The sequence below is a fragment of the Coffea eugenioides genome, unplaced genomic scaffold, assembly GCF_003713205.1.
Source record: "Coffea eugenioides isolate CCC68of unplaced genomic scaffold, Ceug_1.0 ScVebR1_2798;HRSCAF=3894, whole genome shotgun sequence".
Classification (NCBI taxonomy): Eukaryota; Viridiplantae; Streptophyta; class Magnoliopsida; order Gentianales; family Rubiaceae; genus Coffea; species Coffea eugenioides.
The window spans coordinates 1-12,122 of NW_020863316.1; the positions used below are offsets into that span (position 1 = coordinate 1).

General features: G+C 39.8%; 1 long non-coding RNA gene across 1 annotated transcript; it reads left to right on the forward strand.

Moving 5' to 3' along the window:
- The first annotated feature begins 7,004 nt into the window (after positions 1 to 7,004).
- On the forward strand, positions 7,005 to 9,996 carry LOC113757169. Its single transcript, XR_003466197.1, has 3 exons — positions 7,005 to 7,270; positions 9,052 to 9,129; positions 9,876 to 9,996. It is a non-coding gene; the product is annotated as an uncharacterized LOC113757169 (long non-coding RNA).
- The last annotated feature ends 2,126 nt before the right edge of the window (positions 9,997 to 12,122 follow it).

The window sequence follows — 12,122 nt, forward strand, 5'->3', positions numbered from 1 at the left end:
AAGTAAGTGGTGAACTACGGATATGAAAATATCAATCCGGTTGACGGAGAGTCATCACGGAAAGATATATAGACGGCATCGGCAAATGTGGAACTTAGCTCCTGAGAGCTTCTATATCCTTGAATTGTTTCTGGTTACAGTTTATTGGTGTTATTAATTACTTGCAAGATAATACCTGAATTGTTATTGGGCTTGTTATCTGAACTATGTGGTTGCATGTGTGTTCTTGGCCTCACGAGCGTTTTGCTCACCCTGTAGATTTGTTTTCCTTAACAGGTTGAGTTCGGAGGTAAAATGGAGCAGCCCTCCTGATGTGCTTTTGTTTTAGGGTTGCTATTACTTTTGTTTATGCCTTTGGCTTTGGATTGTACTTTTGGTATGGAAACGTAACCTTTGGACGAAATGTATTATGTATATCGACGGGTGGTTTGAAGAATGGATAACTATTATTAAGTTTGAACACTTCCGCAATTATTGCATCTAAGTTATCGATTTGTATTGTGTGGTCCGGATATAAGTTGAATGGAATTGCTTGAGTCCTGGCGAGAGCTAGGCAGGCGTTCCGCGGATACCCTTTGGTTCGCCTTAGGGAGAAGTGGGGGCGTCACAGTTGGTATCAGAGCGCTAGGTTAGAGATCTATATGGGAAACATATTAGATACTCTACCCTTAAGACTCGATATGGGATGATTTAGTCATACCCTAAGTGATACTTGAGGCGAGCTAGCAACTAAGTTAGTCCTACCTCAAGTGACAATTGGGATGAACCAATGATTAGGTTAGGCATGCATTGCAGGATATTGGAACTAAATAGAGATTTAAATTTCTAACCCAAAAGGTGCTATTATGTTGCAGGGATGGACAACAGAAATGGAGTTACGGCAGCTAACGGGAATGGCCATGCTAATGGTCATATAGCGCCTCCTAGGCCTATCTTTTATCGAGGTTTGGCTGGGGAAGCTCGAGTACGCTACTCCCCATCTACCGATATCCCCGATGTGCTTGTAGGGTGACCTTTGCTTACCCAAACCATGTTGTACTGGCCTTGGACGACGAGCGTCGTCAGTTGGTGACTGCCAACTTAGACTTACAGGCTGAGGTCGATGAGCTTCGACAGATGGTGAGCGCTCAGGGCGAGAGGGTCGCCGAGCTTGAGGAGGTGATTGAGGGCGAGGTTGCCACATCTGCTGTGGTTAACGAGGAGCTCCGGAGCACTAGGGCTCAGCTTACTAGGCTGAGAGAGGAGGTCCGTAGTCGGGGTTCCGATATTGTAGCTGATGCCACTAGGCTAGTTGATGAGGCTATGGGGGTAGCCCAGGATTCTGAGGAGGATCCGGAGGAGGATCCTGAGGAGGAGGATCCTGAGGAGGAGGTCCCTCCTGATAGTCCTGCTGCGGACTAGGTCTAGACTGATCGACCTCTTTTGACTTTTTTACTAGAATTAGCAGGGGTGATGCTAAGTGCTGAGACCATTGTATTTTGCATGACTGTGTGGCCTATTTCTGAGGCACTAGCTTTACTTTAGTCTTCTGTGACTAAAAGTACTTTTATGGCACCTGTGTGCTATACTTTTATGACTACCCCATGACTTGCTAATTGTATGAATTGGGTATGCTAATTAATGTAAATTATTGTTAATTCCAATGTTTTCTTGATTGGTTCCTGCTTTCTATTTTGCATCACATAATTTATTTATTTCTTGCACTAGGCACGCCTAGGTCATGGAAGGACTAAGAGGTGGTCGTGGTCGAGACCGTGGTCGAGGTCGTGGTCGAGACCGTGGTCGAGGTCGTGGGCGAGGGACTAGACAGGCCCAACCTCAAGGGGGTGACCAGGGATCGGCAACTGCACCGATCCAAGGTTAGGAAAATATTGAGGGTAATCAAGTGGCTACTGCCATTAATAGGATGACTGATATCCTAGAGCGTTTGGCTGATAGACAGGACCCTGGACCGTTTAACCAACCTGGGGGTCAGGAAAGAGGAATGGATAGAGCCTTAGAGAGATTTTTGAAATTTAACCCGCCTAAGTTTCTTGGCGAACCTGATCCTGAGGTGGCGGAGAAATGGTTGGAAAGGATGACCAATATATTCGCTGCTTTAGACTACACTGAGGATAGGCGAGTGAATTTCGCTGCTTTCCAATTTGAGGGGGTAGCCCGTGCTTGGTGGGATTTGATAAAAGGAAAATGGGAGAGAACTCAAACCCCTTGGACCTGGGAAAATTTCACAAGGGAATTTAATGAAAAGTTTCTTCCGCCCTTAATCCAAGAAAAGAGGGAGGATGAATTTATCAAGCTAAAACAGGGAACCCTTAGTGTAGCAGAGTATGAAGGAAAATTTACTAAACTTTCAAAGTATGCTCCCGAACTGGTGACCAATGAGCGGAAAAGGATCAGATGGTTTGTTCAGGGACTTAATGTGGAGATACAAGAGGGCCTGGCTGCAGCCCAAATCTCTACATTTACTGAGGCTTTAGAGAAGGCACAAAGGGTTGAAAGTGCAAGGTCTCAAGTGAGAGACTTCCATAGCAGAAAGAGAAATTTTTCTAGCCATGCTTCTGGACAAGCTAGTAAAAGTACGCAGCCTTCGAAAATAGGAAAAGGAATGGGAGGACCAAGGACTGCTGGGCCTTCGAGAGGAGCTTTATCTAGAGGAGGTCGTAGTGGACCGACACAAGCAAGAAGGGCACCTTCTAGCGGTTCAGCGGTGACCCCTCAAGTTTCATCTGGTTACTGTGGAAAATCAAATCATTCTGAAAGTGATTGTTGGAGAAAGTCTGGGAAGTGCCTGGCTTGTGGTAGTGCCGAGCATCAGCTTGCGAACTGTCCAAATAAAATAAAGACGGGAGGTGATACCCAAAGGCCAGAAAAGTCAGCTTCTAAGCAAACTAGTGCCGGAGGGAGTCGACCGAAAGTACCGGCTAGGGTTTATGCACTGGACTATCAACAAGTTCCTGAAGCAACTGAGGTGGTAGAAGGTACGATTCCGATCTTTCACCGTTTAACTAGGGTTTTAATTGATCCAGGTGCTACACATTCTTTTGTAAATCCTAATTTAATGAGTGGGATAGACTTGAAACCAATTAAGTTACCATATGATCTAGAGGTTAAAACGCCTACTGGGGACCAAAGTCTAATTGCTAATTTGGTGTATCAAGGTTGTGAAATCTGGATTGGGGAACGAAAATTATCGGCTGATTTGATGGGATTGATGATTAAGGGATACGATGTAATTTTAGGAATAGATTGGTTAGCCCGTTATAATGCTCAGCTAAACTGTAGGACTAAGGTTGTGGAGTTGCGTATTCCAGGAGAAGCAACCCTGAAACTGGATGTAAAAGGAAAATTAGCCTCGTCTGCACTTATTTCAGGAATTCGGGCTCGAAAGTTGTTAAGTAAAGGAGCCCAAGGATATTTGGCTTTTCTTATTAACACCCCTAGTGATAAGGTGAAATTGGAGGACATGCCGGTAGTGAAAGATTTTCCTGATGTTTTTCCTGAAGAATTGGAGTCCCTACCCTCGAAACGGGAAATAGCCTTTAAGATTGATGTAACCCCGGGAGTAAACCCTATTTCTAGGACGCCATGTCGAATGGCTCCGGCCGAATTGAAGGAGTTGAAATTGCAACTGCAAGATTTGCTAGAAAGAGGTTTTATTAAAGAGAGTGATTCTCCGTGGGGAGCCCCAGTTTTGTTTGTTAAGAAAAAGGACGGGAGTTTGAGGCTATGTATAGACTATAGAGGTTTAAATAATGTTACAACTAAGAATAAATACCCACTGCCCCACATTGATGAGTTGTTTGACCAGCTACAAGGGGCTGTAGTATTTTCTAAGTTGGATTTGAGACAGGGTTATTATCAGTTGAGGATCTTGGAGAAGGATATACCCAAGACTGCTTTTAACTCGAGATATGGGCATTTTGAATTTGTCGTGATGCCATTTGGGTTAACGAATGCTCCTGCTGCTTTTATGGATCTAATGCATAGGATCTTTAAACCTTATCTAGATCAATTTGTGGTGGTCTTTATTGATGACATATTAGTGTATTCTAAGAATGTGCAAGACCATGAGAAACACTTGAGAGTTGTTTTGCAGACCTTAAGGGAGCACCAATTGTATGCTAAATTTAGTAAGTGTGAATTTTGGTTAAAAGAAGTGACTTTCTTGGGACACATAATTTCTAAGGAAGGGATTAAAGTGGATCCAGCTAAAGTTGAAGCTGTTTCAAAATGGAAACGACCGGAAAACCCTACCGAGGTTCGAAGTTTCATTGGATTAGCAGGGTATTACCGGAGATTCATTCAGGATTTTTCGAAAATTGCTGGACCCATGACTGAATTGACCAAGAAAAATGGGAAGTTTATATGGAGTCATAAGTGTGAGGAAAGTTTTCAGGAATTGAAAAGACGGTTAACAAGGGCACCTGTGTTGGCTTTGCCAAACGGAAAAGATAGTTTTGTGGTTTACACAGATGCTTCTAAGGAAGGACTGGGATGTGTTTTAATGCAAGATGGCGAAGTAATAGCATATGCTTCTAGGAAATTGAAACCACATGAAGGGAATTACCCGACTCATGATTTGGAGTTAGCGGCTGTGGTCTTTGCTTTGAAGAAATGGAGACATTATTTGTATGGAGTAACATTTGAGGTTTTTACAGACCACAAAAGCCTTAAATACTTGTTTTCTCAAAAGGAGCTGAATTTGAGGCAACGTAGATGGATGGAATTTTTAGAGGACTATGATTGTACTATCAAGTACCATCCAGGGAAAGCTAATGTAGTGGTCGATGCCTTGAGTCGTCAAGTACAAATGGCTGGATTGATGATTAAGGAGTTTCAATTATTGGAGGAAGTGAGTTACTGGAATCCTCGATTGGAACCAAGGAAGGTAATTTTGGGAAATATTATAGTAACTTCCACTCTATTGGAACGCATCAAGGAATTTCAAGAAAAGGACATGGAAGTGCAAAAATGGGTGGAAAAGAGTAAAATGGAAGACAAGACAGATTTTAATTTGGGGTCAGATGGAATATTGAGGTTTCAGAATCGCGTAGTTGTGCCAAAGGATGAAGGGCTTAGAAAGGAAATCTTAGAAGAGGCACACCGATCAAAGTTTACGGTACATCCAGGAGGGAATAAAATGTACCAGGATTTGAAGAGTTTGTATTGGTGGGAGAACATGAAAAAGGAAATTGCCCAATTTGTCCAAACATGTTTAATTTGTCAACAAGTTAAAGCCGAACATCAGAAACCGTCAGGACTTTTGCAACCCCTAGAAATACCTGAGTGGAAATGGGAGAATATCACTATGAATTTTGTATCGGGGTTACCAAGAGCACAGAGAGGCCATGATGCAATTTGGGTAATAGTGGATAGATTGACTAAATCGGCTCATTTTCTGCCGATTAACATGAAGTAACCTTTGGAGAAGTTGGCCAAATTGTATTTGGATGAGATCATTAGGTTGCATGGCATACCTGTGAGTATTGTGTCCGACCGGGATCCGAGATTTGTTTCGAGATTCTGGCAAAAGATGCAGGAGGTATTGGGGACTAAGTCGAACTTTAGTACCACTTATCATCCTCAGACTGATGGATAGTCGGAAAGGACAATTCAAACACTTGAGGACATGTATTCTGGACTTTGGAGAAAATTGGAGTAAGTTTTTAACTTTAGTGGAATTTGCCTACAACAATAGCTTCCACTCTTCTATTCAGATGGCACCGTATGAGGCACTCTATGGTCGGAAATGTAGGTCTCCAATTTGTTGGGACGAAATAGGTGAACGGAAAGTCTTAGATCCGACCACAGTATCTTGGATTGAGGAAGCAAATGAAAAGGTAAAGTTGGTACGACAAAGAATTCAGGTTGCCCAGAGCCGCCAAAAGAGTTATACTGATAATCGGAGGAAAGAATTGGAGTTTAATGTAGGAGATTTGGTATTTCTCAAGATTACACCTCTGAAAGCAAGGTTGAAGTCCGGAAAAGGAAAGAAATTACAACCAAGATTTGTAGGGCCTTATAAGGTCATCCAACGTGTGGGGAGTGTAGCCTATAAGTTGGAATTACCGCCGAGTTTATCTCGAATCCATAATGTGTTTCATGTATCTATGCTTAAGAAATATCATCCGGACCCTTCTCATGTCTTACAACCGGAAAATGTTGAGATTGATGAGACTTTAACCTATGAGGAGAAACCGGTTAAACTTCTGGATAGGAAGGTAAAGGAATTGAGGAATAAACAGATACCATTAGTGAAGGTCCTCTGGAAGAACCATGGGTTGGAGGAAGTAACTTGGGAGGTCGAAAAAGCAATTCGAGAAAAGTATCCAGACTTGTTCATCAATCAAGGTAAATTTCGAGGACGAAATTTCTTAAGGGGAAGAGGATGTGAGGATTCGAAAATTCCATTATTTTAAAATCCCTAATTTTGGCTAAAATAATTATTTATTTGGATTTTTGCCACGAATAATATTTTCTAGCCTATTAGACCTAAGTACATGATTTTATAGTTCGTTATATTTCTAAAGTGTCTCATTTTAAAAATAATAAAATAAAAACATAGATAAATAAATAAGTATTTTCTTATAAGCCTATTTAGCGAAAAAGTGGAAACGTGTCTAAAAACTTTAGCCAATTGGGATTACAATAAGCTAAAAATTTAAGACCTATACAATGGACCTAAAATAGACAATTTTAGGTTTAAACACACAAGTAATAACTAGTGGTACGATCGTTATAAGAATTTTTAAAAGGTTTTAATTTTTATTACGCCTAAATTAGAAATACGTGTTTTCACGTGCGCGCTTAATTGAGGGACTTTGGACCATTATTTTGGGACAATTAAGAATGAATAATATTTATATGAATGTAAGGGCCCTAGAGGTTTAGTGCACTAGTGCAACAAACGTAAGAGAAATCGGATACAAAACGCGCACGTAGGACACTAGTTATAATTGATTTGACGTAATTAATATAATAGACGTCAAGCGTCTTTCGTACGCGAAGTCATCAGAACCGCAATTCATTTCCTTTCTTCTAGCTTCATAGTCGGCCAGCTGCTGCAGAGAAACAACCAAAGACTCTCACCATTTCTTTCTTCCAAAGCCATGCAAATCACTATCAAACTTCCACCAAATTCTCTCAAAATTTAACTACAACTAGCTCAATACTCGGACAACAACTTAGGCTGGAAAAGGGAGGAGTTTCACGGCTGTCTTCAGGCTTCATAGGGACCGAAATTTTCTGATCTGAACAGCCATCAAAGTAGGTAGCCATCTAACTCCTTAAACTTGTTTTATGAAGTTTGATTTATGCATTTGAGCTAGAATCGTCACTCTAGTAGCTTGTATTGTTGGAAAAGTGGGCTCTATGAATTCCCACTCTTGGGTTGTTGCTGATTCTGTGCTTGATGAAGTTTATGATATCAGATTAGTGTTTAAGTTATGGATTTGTTGAAGGAAACTGCTAGAAAACTCACGTAGAGAGCAAGGGCCAAACTTGACCATTTTGCCCCTGCTCTGTTCGGCCATTTCCAGGCCAATTTTTAATGGTCTAATGGCTTGAATTGGATGTTTATAGGATGTATTAGATGTGTGAAAAATTTCATTAGAAAATATTGATGTTTGATTGAGCAAATGAATTTTTCTTGAGAAACTAGCAAGTCTGGAAAACTGTTCGCGTATGATTCTGACCAGTGGTAGTATTTTGGCTATAACTCTGTCCTCGGATGTCGAAATCATGTGCTGTTGGTGGCGTTGGAAACTAGACATTCCTGGCTTTAATTTGGTATATAATGCACGTTCTGATTCTTTGTGAGCAAGCCGAACCAAATGTTTTAAGTTCGCTGTCCTGTTGCTCTGTTCATCTGGAATGAAGTGTTCAGGCAGCAACTTGATGCCCGAATTTGAACCAGATGGGTGCCGAATTTGGAAACAATTTCTTCTGTGATATTTTAGCCCTATGAATTTATTTTCCAACGGCATAAGTCATGCTCGATTTCGAGTTAAATTGACTGAGTTGTGACTGAAACAAGTGGACTGCTCTGTTTTGGAAAAAAACTCTAATGTTGGACTGGTTTGGAACAAGATCTTGTAATGAACTTGTTAATTGATGTTCTTGATACCAAACACTTACCAAAGGCATTATGGATGTTTCTTAGGCCTTTATTTCACAAATGAACCATGATTGGATAGTTTGCTTGATTAAACGTTTTGAAATGGGTAATGAAAGTTTAAAGGCAGATTGCCTTAAGGATTTTTCCAAACTTTGGTTGATTGAATGACCACCCTTCCGAGGGTATTTTTCCATGAAATTTGATAGAGAGATACCTGTCATATGGGAGTATTATACTGCAAGATTTGGTGTCAATCCAAGTCCGTTTCGACACTTAATGAAAGGTCCAAAGTTGGAACCAAATCTGGAAATTTTGTAACAGTCTTGAATTTTTCCTAACTTTGAGCTACCATATCTTGGTGCTCGAAACTCCGATTCTCAATCCGTTTGTTCTGACCTAAACCTTACTTCCACCTCTAATTGAGCTATAAATTTCAAGGGCTGGTTTGCAACGAGTGAATTCTGCCGAATTTTCAAAGTTAGCGAAAAACCAACCCCGGCTCAATCCTGGGTGATTTGGAACAGCAACTTTAGGCTCATTTTTGAGCACTTTCCACTTCGATTCATGGAAAAGTGTCTTCTAGGAACTTGCAGTACTTTCTAAGAGGTTTTCAACGGTATAAAGTTTTCCAATTCTCGACTTATGCCGAGTGAGTTACGATTTTTCAAAGATTCATAACAAAACTGAAAATTTTCCAACTTTCAAGGAAATAGAGTTTTTCAAGAACTCTTTATTCTTTTGATATTATCTAAACGTTTTATCCCCGATTTCCTAGATAAAGACTTAAATATTGTTGAATGTTATTAAACCTCTCTCGAACCTCTATTTACGAGTAATTGAGGTTCATTTTCACGGAATTTCCTAGAGTAATACTAGTGAACGAATTATTCCTCGATATTTGGGATATGGGTGATAATTCACTATTATTTGCTCAGGCACGCACGAGGACCTCCAAGAGGACCCTACTGTGGAAGTTTGAACTCTTCCTCCAATTTACTTGCTTGCATAACTTGGTGAGTGTCAAGTGTATGCCTACTTGAACCCTAAAGTCTTGATTCATGCTTGATTCACCTGATTTCATGCTTAGCTTAACTGATTTTGACAAAATGGAGTCGAGTGTGTACTTGATCGCACTCGTTCTCATTTGAAACGAATGACTCATGCTTAACATGATTTGCTTGGTTTACATGACTTGAAATGTCTGCTTAAACCTATCAAATGCTTGAATACATGAAATGGTATGCTATGATTGCATACGTCGATGGAGTGAATCTCCTCGACATTTACATGACAAATGGGGGATGCCCAAACTCATAGGCCGACCTTGGAACTCGAGCCGGCATGGGCTTGGTCGGGAACCTCGGTGAGCCATGAGACTCAAATGATAAGCTTGATCTATTGAGAGATCTCGCTTGGCATACTCGTATAGTATCGCCTTATAAATGTAGTGCGGGCCCGAAGTGGTGTATGGTGGACGGATGAGAAGTAAGTGGTGAACTACGGATATGAAAATATCAACCCGGTTGACGGAGAGTCATCACGGGGAGATATACAAATGACATCGGCAAATGTGAAATTTAGCTCCTGAGAGCTTCCATATCCTTGAATTGTTTCTGGTTACATTTTGTTGGCCTTATTAATTACTTGCAAGTTATTACCTGAATTGTTATTTGGCTTGTTATCTGAACTATGTGTCTGCATGTGTGTTCTTGGCCTCACGAGCGTTTTGCTCACCCTGTAGATTTGTTTTCCTTAACAGGTTGAATTCGGAGGTAAAATGGAGCAGCCTCTTGATGTACTTTTGTTTTAGGGTTGCTAATACTTTTGTTTATGCCTTCGGCTTTGGATTGTACTTTTGGTATGGAAATGTAACCTTTGGACGAATTATATTTTGTGTACTGACGTATGGTTTGGAGAATGGTTGACTATTATTAAGTTTGAACGTTTCCTCATTTATTGTATCTAAGTTCGGTTTGTATTGTATGGTCCGGTTATAAGTTGAATGGAATTGCTTGAGTCCTGGCGAGAGCTAGACAGGCGTTCCGCGGATACCCTTTGGTTCGCCTTAGGGAGAAGTGGAGGCGTCACAGAAGCTTTAGTAATACCGGTAATTGTTCACTCTTCCCTGTGGGATCGACCCGATATATACCCCTAAACTACTAGTTGATCTGTATACTTGCAGTGAACGGGTGTAATTCGGTATTTTTTAGCTTGCACGTATGTAAAATACCCGTCAGTGATCCTTCCTTTGTACACAAGATTGGTTGTATTGGATCAACTTGAAGAAATTTGTTCTCTAAAGTGACATTCAATCTCAAGTGGAGTTTGAAAGTGAAAGTGGTTTGCTACTCTTTTCTTATTTACTTATTATCGTGTGAATCTTATAGCTTATCTCTTTTACTTCAAAGCAATCTTGCTCTCTTACTAATTGTTTCATTGAGTGGTCACCTAGAAAAAAAGGTAAATTTTATATTGAACAAAAAGGAGTATCATAACGTGATTAGTTTTTTTAAGTAACCTAACACACCCCCCTCTTAGACTGTCTTCGATTCTTATAAGTTGTTTGTTAGGCTTTCTACGCTCCACCAGGAAGTAATTCAGCATTTCAAAGATTTCTTCAAGGGTCTCCATATTGATTTTTTTCAAATATAAGCTGATCAGAAAAGAGATGAAGACGAATAGGGAAGAAGGTGAATCAGAAGTGAAGAAAAATTTGGAAGAAAGATTTCTAATCAATCAGCCAAACCCAAATGGACCGTAGCTGTTCTGGTACCATTGTCATGGTGTCGAGCCAAAACTGGAAAAAATTATTGAACTGAAGCTATGAAAAAGGAAATAATAGGTAACTTGAAGGTCAAAGAAATAGCTCAGTGTTATTAATAACTCATGTAAACATCAATATAGATTGAGAAACGGTGGAGATATTAAGAATATGAACAGAATGAGGGAAACTTGGGGAAGGAGACATCAGTAAAGGAAGTAATCTTCCCAAATCTTCTGGTGTAGGGAATAATCAACAACCTAACTATTACAAAAGCAAAGCCAGCTATATATTGCTAGTGAGCTAACTAACTAATATCTAAAAGGACTACTGCAGTTATATTCATGTTCGTTGAACTGGCTCCTAGTGAAAGTGTGCTTCCAAATTCCCACCTTTGTCCTGCCACTTCTTTCCATTTCCACACTTTTCCTTGATAACACCACGTCTTTAGCTCAGCTCCCATATTTTCAGCCTCACCCCATGACAAGATCTCAAGCCAAGGATCCTTAGAAAGATAGAAACTATGAAGTCTATACTTCTTGATCTACTACCTAATCAGATTAGTTATTACCTAATCAGACTGTATAGTCTATAAGATCTCAACTTAAAACATAATGAAAATTGTGATGAATGCAATAGTTGAGTTGCACGCTACATCAATCTTGTTGGCTCGTCAAACTAGTAAAAATAAAAAGTTACTACTCTAAAAATATGAATTCGAATATAGTAGTGAGTAGGGTCGTATCCATAGGGATTGGGTGATTTATTGCTTTGTAAAGATAATAAATAAAAAGGGAAATTATGAGAAATTAACTAAATAATTCACTTGAATAAAAATAAAGACAATAGCACGAAATTAAATAAAACTAAATCAAGAAAAAATAATATTCTAGTCAAAGGTCTAATCTCCACTTTGGTTCATTTAACTGATCATCGATTCGAAGGTAAAATCAATTATTTATGAATAAATTGGTTATAGTGGTCAGCAAACTCTGGCAAGCTGCCTCTCCTTACTGTTTCGATAACCACAACAAACTATGTGACTATTTCTTTGGCCAATTAAGCAACCTTAAACAAGTTCTTAGGATTTAAGCTATTGCCAGCATTAATAATTAGAGAAACTACGAATTCTAACCAACAAAAACACAAGCTCAGTTTATTTAAGTTAGATCATATATTCCCGTAACATATATTAGAAAGTTTCTTCTACAATCAAATTATATCACTCGCCACAAATACTAAAAC